Here is an 11,792-nt window from a genome sequence, read left to right on the forward strand (position 1 = left end):
GTTTAATTGTTTGTTAACTTGATTGTAATTAACACTAAACCATAACTAATTCTTTCCACCTTACGTATCTAGGTCTAGGGCTCTTTCTTTCTTCTCTCTCCTTTTTCTCTTAAAAAAAATGAAACAAAAATAAAACTTGAATCATACATTAGGGTGTGCACTGGTATATGCAAGGTAGAAGATCTCTCTATCCTGACCTAGTTGAACCCAATCCTAAGATTGAATGGTTGAGTCATATTAAACCTGAAAATTAGATGGCTGGAGATCCTAGAGAACCACCTAGGCAAATGAAGGAATATTTTATTCCTTCCACCTATAACCCATCGACTTGCATCCACTTACCTGATATCCCTGCAAGCCACTATGAGAGCAAGTCGACCACAATTCAGATGCTCCCATCTTTCTATGAAAATACTAATGAAGATCCTTACAAGCATCTGGATGAGTTTTTAGAAATTTATTCCATGATAAAAATTTAAAATTTTACTGATGATGCACTTAGATTGACCTTATTCTCCTTCTCAGTTAAAGACAATGCCAAGTACTGGCTTGGCACAATAGAGAGACCAATCCAAACTTGGGCTAAAATGCAGCATGAGTTTCTTAAGAAATTCTATCCCATAGGTCGAACCAATACCATGAGGCAAGCCATCACTGGATTTGCTCAGCTTCCAGGAGAACAGATTCATGAATCATGGGAGAGACTTAAGAAACTTCTTAGAAAATGCCCACACCATGGTCTATCTAAGTGGCAAATTGTTCAAGCTTTTTATGAGGGTTTAGGTGACCAATACAGACAGATGGTAGATGCATCTTGTGGAGGTACATTCATGAGTAAAAGTGAGGATCAAGCCTACAATTTATTTGAAACTTTAAGTGAAAATTCAATCAATCATGCTTCATTATCCCCCTACAAAAGATCAATCCCTCACCAAAAATGGGCAAGAATTTTTTAGCTCAAGCAAACAGACTCTAGTCCTAAGGTCGATCTGAACCTAATAGCCCAAAGATTAGATAAAGTCAACCTTTTTGCCCAAAAATTTGATCAGTTCCTAGCATTAGGTCAACAATCTCCTACACAATACACACCACCACCTAATTATCAGGAGATTTATTCTATTTGTGCTAGCCCGGCACATCATGTGAGTGAATGTCCCACGGCTGCATAGTTTTCACCTTTCATTTAAGAACAAGTTCAAGCTGTCCAAGGTTACTCCAAACCTGTCAATGATCCATTCTCTAACACATATAATTCAAGCTGGAGGAACCATCCTAATTTTTCTTGGAGACTCCAACAAACTCAGGCTCAGACCCAAATTTTTTCTTTGCAAAACTTTCAGAGTAGGCCTCCATACCAGAATTATGCCTATAATAGAGGTCAGCCCAATCAATCTATCCAGCCACCATATCAAAATCAGCCACCATACCCACCTCCTCAACAGACTAATCTAGCTGATGATAGATTAAACCAACTACAACAATTGATCATAACCCAACAATAATCTATTGCTAGGCTAGAAACACAAATAGGATAATTAGCTGAGTCTACTATGAGGAGAGAACTAGGTCAACTCCCAAGCCAACCAGTACCAAATCCTAGGAACAACCCATCCACTCATCAACCACCTGGACCTAGTCATCAATCCAATGTCCCATCTAAGAATCCTCAATTTGAAAATGCCAAAGAAATTACTGAACTTAAAAGTGATAGGATTCTTAAGGACCCATATCAAGTCCAGGTGAGTGAGGCTAGTACTGATGCTAGCCAAAAAGAGAATTTAGAAGAGAAGATTAGTACTGAGACTAGCCCAATAGAAGAACCTGAGTCCAGTACTGATATTGATCTAAGTGATAAGGAGAAGAGAACGGATAAGTTACCCAAGATATATTCACCAAAAGTTTCATTCCTTTCAGCCCCAGAAGTTGATTCTTCCACTTTAAAATTATCTCCTCCAAAACTGAAATTATCCTTGGTCACATCTGAGTATACATGTTTAAAATCAACTGACATCCTTTCAACACCCATTACTTCAAACTCAACTCCTAACCTAAAAACTCAATTCATAAGCATTTTAGAAGAACAAATAGGAGAAATTCTCGATAAACAAGGGTCTGTGAATGGATTTATGAACTATCTTTCTAAAATTAAGAACGGAGATGTGAACTACTTTCTAAAGATTGATAATAAAATATTAAAATTTATTATAGACCATCTTTCTGAGATTGGTAATCTAAAATCATTAAAATTTATCAATCCAATATTCAACATGGGATAGGTGAGAGAATCAGCATGGTCTGGCTGAAGACAGTAAACTTAGCGCTTCCTGGGAGGCAATCCAGTCTTTAAGTTTTCAATTTTTGCTTTTGCCTTTACTTTCTTTTGCATTTTGTTTAGGATAATCGAGTCTTGCTTTGTGTCTTTTATAGAGATCTGAAAATAATCTTGGCTAAGTTGGGGGGAGAATCAGTTTTGAAAAGACTTATGAATCAGGTGATATCTCTCCTTTTCTTTCTCTTTACATACACCATTCATTTTTCCTACTCCATTGAGGATAATGTTGATTAAGTTGAGGAAAAGAATAAAAAAAAAAATTTAAGTTCTCAAGTAAGTTAGTATTTAGTATTTAATCATTTGATTATACTTAAGAATCAAGTTAAACCAAGTATTTTTAAAAGAAAATTGATATACAGATCAGAGAATTTATGAGATATTGAGGGATCAAGTATTAAGAAAACTCAATAAAGAGTTAAGTTTAGAACTTAAATGATTTTCTTTGAGCATTTCTAAATTTTTCTACCAGCAACAAAGAAAAGTTTACTTCTTATGGGCTTGTGTAAAGTAACTATATATTTCTTCATATATTTAAAAAAAAAAAAATTTCAAGTACTTCATGCTGAGTAACTGGGCCTCTTTGCCTAAGCAAGTACTAAGTTTCACGTCAAAAGGTATGAAGGGCAAAGAAGCTTTGTTGTAAAACTAGTTTTAACTTGTAGCCTGTTTGATTCGAGCAAATAGATTCGAGGGGTATTTTATACCTAGTGCCCTAAAGCCATCTGATTTGGGAGTCATTAACTGAAAACTAGCTACATGGGTCAAATAAAAAGCTTAAGGGGTTAAGACACTCAATAGCAGTATAATGTTTAAAAAAAAAATCAATCAATAAATGAAGGACAGAAGTAACAATATACTTATCCATATGAAGGTAAATGATTTGGAGATAAAAGTAGGGATAATTTGAAAAAGTTCAAAAAAAGTTTAGTGTTCTTAGTTTAACTCTCATATTGACTAGTATTAATACCCCAATGACATACCTCATTCACTCTCTACGGAACATCGGTGGTCCTTTTGAAAATTATTTGGTGAAATTCGAGATTTTAAGTTAAACAGTACTTAATTCTAAATTCTTTCTTTACTCGAGGACGAGCAAAGTTCAAGTTGGAGAGTGTGATAAGTGATATATTTTTACATTTATTGAAAGTATTTTTGATAATTTATGGTGCTAACATCTTCTTAAAAATCCTAATTTTATGAATTTATTGAATTTTCTTAAAAAATAAGTGATTTTGAAAAAAATATAAAATTAGATATATTTATTAAAAAATAGATATTAATTTAATTAAGCAATTTAAATACCAAAATGAAGAAAAATTTTTGAAAAATTTAATGCATATTTTTTTTAATTTTTCAGGTGAAAATCAGAGCAAAAATGAAGCTAAAATACCCTAAAAAACAAAAAAAAATAGCCTTCGGTGTATGATGGACCGGCCAGTCGGTCCACAAAGCCAGGATGGGGTCCACAAGAAACTTCATGCAATCCACAGGCATGGTTCACAGCGAGAGAAAGATCCTGGGTGCGATCCAATGGCTGAGATTGAATCTGACTTAGATCCAACGGTTACTGTTCATTGTCAGTTTATTAGAGGACTCTTTTGCATGATCTGACGGCCCAGAATCAATCCCAAGCACGATCGGATGGCTGTGGTTCGATCCAACTTTGATAAGAATTAAAATGATTGATTTTTTATCAGATCTGAGCTGTCCAAGCTCCATCCAACAGTCAGGAATATTCCTAAGGAGATTAATACGATTTCTAAAGATTTTAGGACTCCTTTTTCTATCAAAAAATTATGAAAAAATCATCTATAAATAGGAGATCCGAGAATAAGCTTTGAGAGTAGAAAAATTAAGTAAAAAGTGTAAAAAAATAAAAAAAAATTAAATAGCTTTAAGAACCCAAGAAAAAGAAGGAGAGAAGTCGGTTCGCTCTACGAAGTACGATGAAAGATGGAGAGATCATTAACCATCTTTTCGATGAGGCTTGGCTGATCAACTTCAGATCCTTGTTATAATTTTATTTTTATTTTATTTTATTATTTCTTTTAAATTTTTTATACTTGAATTTTAATTTCAATTAATATAAAATTTATTTTTTTATATTTTAAATTCCTATCTTTTATTTTTTGCATATAGATGCTAGGATCTAATTAGTAGATCTTAGTACCAATTTATTTTTATATTTTTTAAATTTTTATTATTTATTTTTATTACAAGTAGATGCTAGGATCTAGTTAATAGATCTTAATACCTGATTTATTTTTCATATTTTTAATTTTTATTTTCTAACTTAAATTATTTTTTTTAATTTTTTTTTTATAAAATCAAAGATTTCAAATCAAAATCCTACCTTCTCTATGGATTCGACCCGATTCACTACTTTCTATATATTTTTAATTTTTATTGAAGTCAAAATTTGATTGATAATCATGATGTCCTAATGATAGCATCATGATCCTATCAATGATTTTGATATCTTCATGAGACTTCAAAGCAAAAACGCTCCAACGTTGATCCACACAGGATTGATCAGGGCCCTTTCCAACTCGTCATGGTGCTGCAGCTTTCTTCGCAAATGCACTGTCGATTGTCCTTCAGAAGAACACGATGCACCATTACTTGTATGCCTTCATGACCTTCACTGGGACCACTCTAGGAATCCTTTCCCAAAGTATCAAACCACACTCTAATCAAATTTTATGTTCAACACATGAACAATCTGATTTTAGGACAAGTATCTCATACTTTCTTTTTTCTTCCTCTCTTCCTTTCTATTTTTCTTTCCCTTTTTCTTTCTATTTTTACTTCAGATTTTTATCATTGTTTCCTTATCTAATCCCACATCCAAAATAAATTTTGGATGAATTTTATGCCATATGGGGTGCCCCTTAAATAAGGGATGAAGAGGTGCCACACAAGACACCAAGGGACACTAACTCTTGGCATCCCATCTTCCTTACATGCATATAAAAATTTTTAATGTGTAAACCCAATGAATATGGTATAGAATAAGAAGTGTTTCATCTATAGAAGGACTCCTCCTCTGCCAAAAAAAATTTGAACATCATAAAATGGCACGTGGAAAGGGAGAATGCATGGAATTAAAGAGTCCATGACAAGGTGGACTCTTCCACATTCAACGCACAAAATATGGCATCCCTTCTAATATTTGGCATGGAGTTCCTTCCAAGAGAAGGATTCTTTTTTTGCTTCCACACCCCAAAAATCCAAGCATCATCTCATGACATGAGGTTATTAAAAAGGAATGTGTGAATGATTAAAGGAAGAAAATAGTTTGATGTGAATTGGACTCTTCCAATTCATCGCCCAAATTTCCAAGGGACGTCTCCTTTATTTTAAATGTGGAGTTCCTTCCAAGAGAAGGACTCCACCATATCTTCCATGTCCCATATCCCAATGGCTCCATCTGATGGTGCAAAATATAAAGGGATGTAAGGAAATTAAGATACCACGTTAAGAAGGACTCTTCCTTCTTAACGCCAAAATAAATGGGGCGTGTAAAATTTATTTGGGCATAGCTTTTGGCATGGAAGAGGCTGGTTCTACATGGAACACTTCCATAAAACTAGATAAAATTAATTAATTAATCAAATGATTCAAACCCAATCACATTGGGTCAAGGCAACAAGTCTAGGTTAGCACAAACACCTTTGCACTGAACCCAATTGAAAACTTGGATTAATTCATGTGCTAGCAAATCCATTAACCTATTAAATTTATAATAAATTTAAATTAATTAGATAAAGATCAAATTTTTATTGTGTGTGACCCATTGGGTTCCAAATCTAGCCTATAGTGGACCAAAATTCTCGATGTAACCCTAATCCAATTGGATTAGGTCAGCTCGAGAGTCTCAATCAACTAGGACTCTTCCTAATTGATTCTTGAATTAAATTTTTTTAATTTTAGAGAGTCCACAAGTCAAGATTGATATCTAATAATGTATCATGACTATCCAAAAGATTTAAAATTTGATGAAAATACTAAAATTATCCTTCCATGATGGGTTATCGTATAATTCAATCCTTCGATCACACAACATCCCAAAAGGGTCATGGGTATGAAAATATGTCAAACCCAAATACCTAACCATATGTATCTCAATCTAATGATGATGACTCAGTTGATGAATCAGTAGAAATTATTTCTACTATTCATCCCTGCTCTGGCCAGAGACTCTCAAAGTCACCATCCTATGAGATCACATAGGATATTCTCTCCTCCTACAAAGAGTGATCGATTCTTTGTTGATCACTCACAACCTCCATGCATACTTTGTCGTACCCAGAATATTTCATACATATCTCAAAGTGGTATACCAAGGAATAAACCAAAGCAAAGGTCCATACACATAAGGTACCATGGTGATCTCAGGTCGAAGGATCACATGCACCACTCCCACTGAAGAACCATCTGCTGACATGTAGTAAGACTCCATCAGATATTCTTTTGTGGGTCTGTTTAGTGAACTTATTCTCTAATGAGCACCTACATCCTTGTATTAGTGTCACCACATAAGTGATTGTCAGATCAACCATCCTCTCCATCGAGCATACATAGGATGTACCAGTCTTACCTGAGTCATTGATCTCTGACTCGATGATCCAACAACTGAAAATATTTTAGATTGAGACTATCAATATTTTAGATCTCACTGGCATGATCTCATCATAGTCTTAAAATCATTATCCTAATCTATAAAATTTATCATAATCATATAAAAATGATGCAGCAAAAGATAAAACATAATACCTCATATAAATTAAATAACTAATATCATGTTAATGAGTAGAAAAATAATAAAGAAAAAGTCACTTCGCATCCCTATGCAATTGGCTTGTAGGATACTATTCTTTCAAGTCTAAGATTAGATCTCATACATGTAATTAGGATTAAATTATTTAATCTATTATTTTTACTGTATAAAATTTTTTAATTGTATGTACTGCACTACCGTAAATTTTTTTCAACTGGTATCAGAGCCAAGTTGTTTTGATGTGAATTAATATGACTTTAGATCTAATTTTTTGTTATTAGATCTGATAATTTATGATTTAGATTAGATCTAAATTAGTTTATTTTTAGATCTGATTATTATTTATTTAAATTAGATGTTCTAAGTAGAAAAGTACTCGATTGGGTAATCACCAGACTGTCTGGTCATAAGAGCAAGTAGGATTTTATGACCCTCTCCTCTCATTCAATGAGGTACTCTTCATGGCGTGTAGGGATGCCACTGTGAGGTCCCATGAAGAAGAAAGTGAAAAGAGAAAACTTAATTTCTTATAAAACCCTAGATCTTGAAACCTTAGGTATTGTTGTATGTGATGCAAGTTGCGAAGATAGTTAGTTACATCTAATCTTATTTAGTCAAAATTATTTTGATCTAAAATTATAAAAAATTTAGATTTGATCTAAAAGATTTTATGACTTGATGTAAAAAATTTACATGAAAAATTATTTTCGAAACCTTAACTATGTTGATGTAAAACTTAATTGAGAATTAAGTATCAAGCTGATTGGATCTAGAATTATGATTTAGATCTAACGACATTGCATAAAACATGAGGCATGAGTTAGCTCAAATTAGATCCTTCTCTTTAATTGGGTTAGACTTAAGATTAGAATCAAAAAATTGATTAATCATGTAGAGAAATTGATTAAGTCTAACCAAATATTGAATTAGATTAATCAAAATTTTTCTAGTACAATAGTTGTAGATGGTCAAGTCCATGTCTTTGATTAGACCAAATGGACCTTGATTGTGGCTCAGTGGTTGAACTTGAACCATTAGGTTGGTCAAATCGAAACTAGTTAACCAATTAGTATCTAACATAAGTTTGGTATTTCAACTGATGATTTTTAATTGAGAGCGGCTTACCTAGCCATTTCGATGGTGTCTAAGGCAAGCTTAACAGACCCTCCTACCGATCTCACTTATCTAGCCAATTTGGTGAACTAGATTTTGATTAGATCGTTAAGTGATTCGAATTAGTCCATGCCATTAAGGTTGATCAGTGTGACTGATCTAGGTGCCAGTTCAATCAGCATGACCTAATCTGATTTAGTGACTTGGTGAAGTCAGTGGGAGGATTATGATCTATTGATTGATCTTTTTTTCTCTTCTCTCTTCTCTAAATTGATTAAATCTTCTAAATTATTAGGTCCTTAAAATAAGCTAGTTATGGTGATAACTAAATCATAGCCTCCCATTAAGGTGAGTGATAATGGGTCCATTATTTCTGATTGACATTGTAGGCGCCATCCGTCTAATATTCTCTCTGAATGATGGAATTATCATTCATCATATGATGACTCTGATGAACTATCTGATGATAGTTGGGTTGATCGAGCCATCCTCGAGCATGATCACTCATTAGGTAGAATCACTGAGTAGGTTCATATTAATGGTTTGACCTAACTGAAATTTTCAGTGGAGGTCCATCTCCTACTGAAATGAAATCTGGAGCTAAATTAAATACTAGAAGTTGTTTGGAGAAACAATTGATTGAGAACATACCCATAGGTGCATATGGGTTGATCGAGCCATCCTCGGGCCTATGTGTAGTCTGCGTGGATTCTAGTACCCACTAAGAAATTAAGATAATTTCTTGAATTAGAGGTAGATGCTATCAATTCATATAAAATAGTGGGAGGACTTTTAGACTAAAGTCTAAGTCTTTAAGATTAATAAATTTATATACTAATTAGACTTTGTTCTTTCTTTGTTTGTGCAGATATGGCCTTAAACTTGTCACTCTGATCACTGTTGGACAGTGAAAAGCTTATCGGATCAAATTTCGATAATTGGTATCAAAAATTTGAGATTATCTTGGAGCACAAGCAGATCCTTTATGTGATAATAGATCTGGCACCTGAGGAGTCTGCTTCTAACACCTGAGGAGCGGTCCGAGATACTTATTTGAAGTGGCTCAATGATCGCACCATAGTTCATTGCATCATGCAGGCCTCCATGAATGATGAGTTTAGTCAAAAATTTGAAGAAGCTCAGCCAGAGAAAATGCTTCAAGTGTTGAGGGATTTCTTTGGTACTCCTGACGACGTTCAGCGGTACAAGACTAGTTGTACCATTTTTAATATTCGGATGAGAGAGGGTGCATCTATTACTGATCATGTATTGTACATGATCGTGTAGATTAAAAAATTAAGCAAACTCGGCTTCCCTTTGCATGAATAGTCAAGAAAAGATGTGATCCTAAACTCTCTTCCCAAATTCTACCTGTCGTTCCTCAGTCATTTCAGAATGACGAAGCCTATAGTCAACTACCACGGTCTGTTGGGGTTGCTACAAACTTTTGATAAAGATCACCAACTCCATAAGGAGACAGTGAATCTAATGGAAGAATCTTCTTCAGGTAGTCATCGTCCCTTTAAGAAAGGCAAAAAGAAGAAGAATAAGAAGGTGCCTGGTGCTGGGAGTCAGTCCCAGAAATCCAAGTTCAAGGCTAATCAAAGTTAGACAAAATACTTTTTTTGTAAGAAGCAGGGTCACTGGAAGAAGAATTATCCTCAGTATATCGCTTTCCTTGATCCAAACAGGCCAAAGAAGAAGAAGCAATCAGTTGCTGGATAAGGTACTTATGTGATAACACCTTGTAACTTCTCTCTTATAGATACAATGACCTGAGTATTGGATACTGGAAGCCCTATTCATATTTGTAATTCATTGCAGGGTCTTAAAGTCACTAGGAGATTTGGAGAAGGTGAGAGATTTCGAAATATTGGAGATGGAAGATCAGTTTCAGTTCTAGCTTTAGGAATTATCAAGCTTGTATTCGAGTCTCAGTATATTGTTCTTAATAAGTGTCATTACTGTCCTAGTTTTCTTTTAAATGTTATTTCTGTAGGCCTTTTGGCCAATTCAAATTATGAAATATCAATAAAAAAAAATTTTGTGATATCATTTTGAATGGTGTTATAATTTTATGTGGACAGTTGACCAATGGTATCTATATTATATCTAGGCCTAATGTAATATACATTTCAAATAAACATCCTAAAATAGATGATATCACAGATGCCTACCTTTGGCATTGTAGGCTAGGTCATATCAATAAGAATAGGATGAATAGGTTGGCTCAAGAAGAAATTCTTGATAAACATGATTATGAATCATTACCTACCTGTGAGTCTTGTTTGCTTGAAAAGATGATCAAGTCACCTTTTACTGAAAAAAGTGAATGAGCTAGTGATGTGCTGGATCTGATACATACCGATGTATATGGACTCATGAGCACATGTGCCAGAGAAGGGTATAGCTACTTCATCACATTCATAGATGACCTATTGAGGTATGGATATGTCTACTTGATAAAATACAAGTTCGAATTGTTTGAAATGTTCAAACAGTTTCATAATGAAGTAGAAAAATAAATTAAAAAAGTATTAAAATTCTTCGGTCTGATCGAGGAGGTGAATACCTTTTCAGTGAATTTCTAACATATCTAGAAGAGAATGAGATTCTCTCCCAATGACTCCTCTAGGGACACCACAGCATAATGGTATCTCAGAAAGGAGGAATCGAACTTTGTTGGACATGATTCGGTCCATGATGGGGTTTGCAACTCTGTCAATCTTCTTTTGAGGATATGCACTTGAAACAGCCTATCTTGTGCTCAATAATATTTCGAGTAAGTCAGTTAGTAAGACACCATATGAGATATGGTTAAGACGTAGGTCAAACCTCTCTTACTTTAGGGTCTGGAGGTGTCCAGCTTATGTTAAATGATTACAAACTGACAAGCTCAGTCCTAAATCCGATAAGTGTAATTTCGTAGAGTATTTTAAGAAAATAAGAGAATATTACTTTTATCTGTCTACTGAATAAAAAGTATTTGTCAGCAGTAAGGCATATTTTTTGAAAAAAAAAATTTTTAGTAAAGAAATAAGTGCCTCTAAAATCGAGCTTGACGAAGTTTGATAGGTAGAAGAACTGACACCAATGATTGAATCTGAATCAAATTTGATGAGATCAAATCTAAAGCCCAATGAACAAACATCTTTAAGATGATTCGGTAAAGTACTACATCAGTCAGATTGATACTTAGGTTTCTTAGTCTGGGATGGAGATCCTGTTGAACTCGATGAGAATGATGAGGATCCGATCACCTACATGGATGCAATGCAGAGATCTGACTCTGATAAATGGCTTGAAGCTATGAGATCTGAAATAGAGTCCATGAAGGTCAACAATGTATGGATATTAGTTGACCCACCTCAAAAGGTAAAGCCCATAGGGTATAAGTGGGTCTTCAAGAGGAAGAGGAGTGCAGACGGAAAGGTGGAGACCTATAAAGCCCATTTGGTTGCCAAAGGTTATCATCAACATTATGGCATTGACTATGACAAGATGTTTTCTCCTATGGTAATACTCAAATCCATTTGGATCATGCTTGCGATAGCAGCATATCGGGAC

At 34.3% G+C, this 11,792-nt stretch overlaps 1 non-coding gene across 1 annotated transcript; it reads right to left on the reverse strand.

The window, feature by feature from the left end:
- Positions 1–635: 635 nt before the first annotated feature.
- On the reverse strand, positions 636–742 carry LOC114913086 (small nucleolar RNA R71). The gene has a single exon (XR_003799126.1). It is a non-coding gene; the product is annotated as a small nucleolar RNA R71 (small nucleolar RNA).
- Positions 743–11,792: the final 11,050 nt, after the last annotated feature.

This window comes from Elaeis guineensis, chromosome 12 (genome assembly GCF_000442705.2).
Source record: "Elaeis guineensis isolate ETL-2024a chromosome 12, EG11, whole genome shotgun sequence".
In the NCBI taxonomy this organism is placed as follows: Eukaryota; Viridiplantae; Streptophyta; class Magnoliopsida; order Arecales; family Arecaceae; genus Elaeis; species Elaeis guineensis.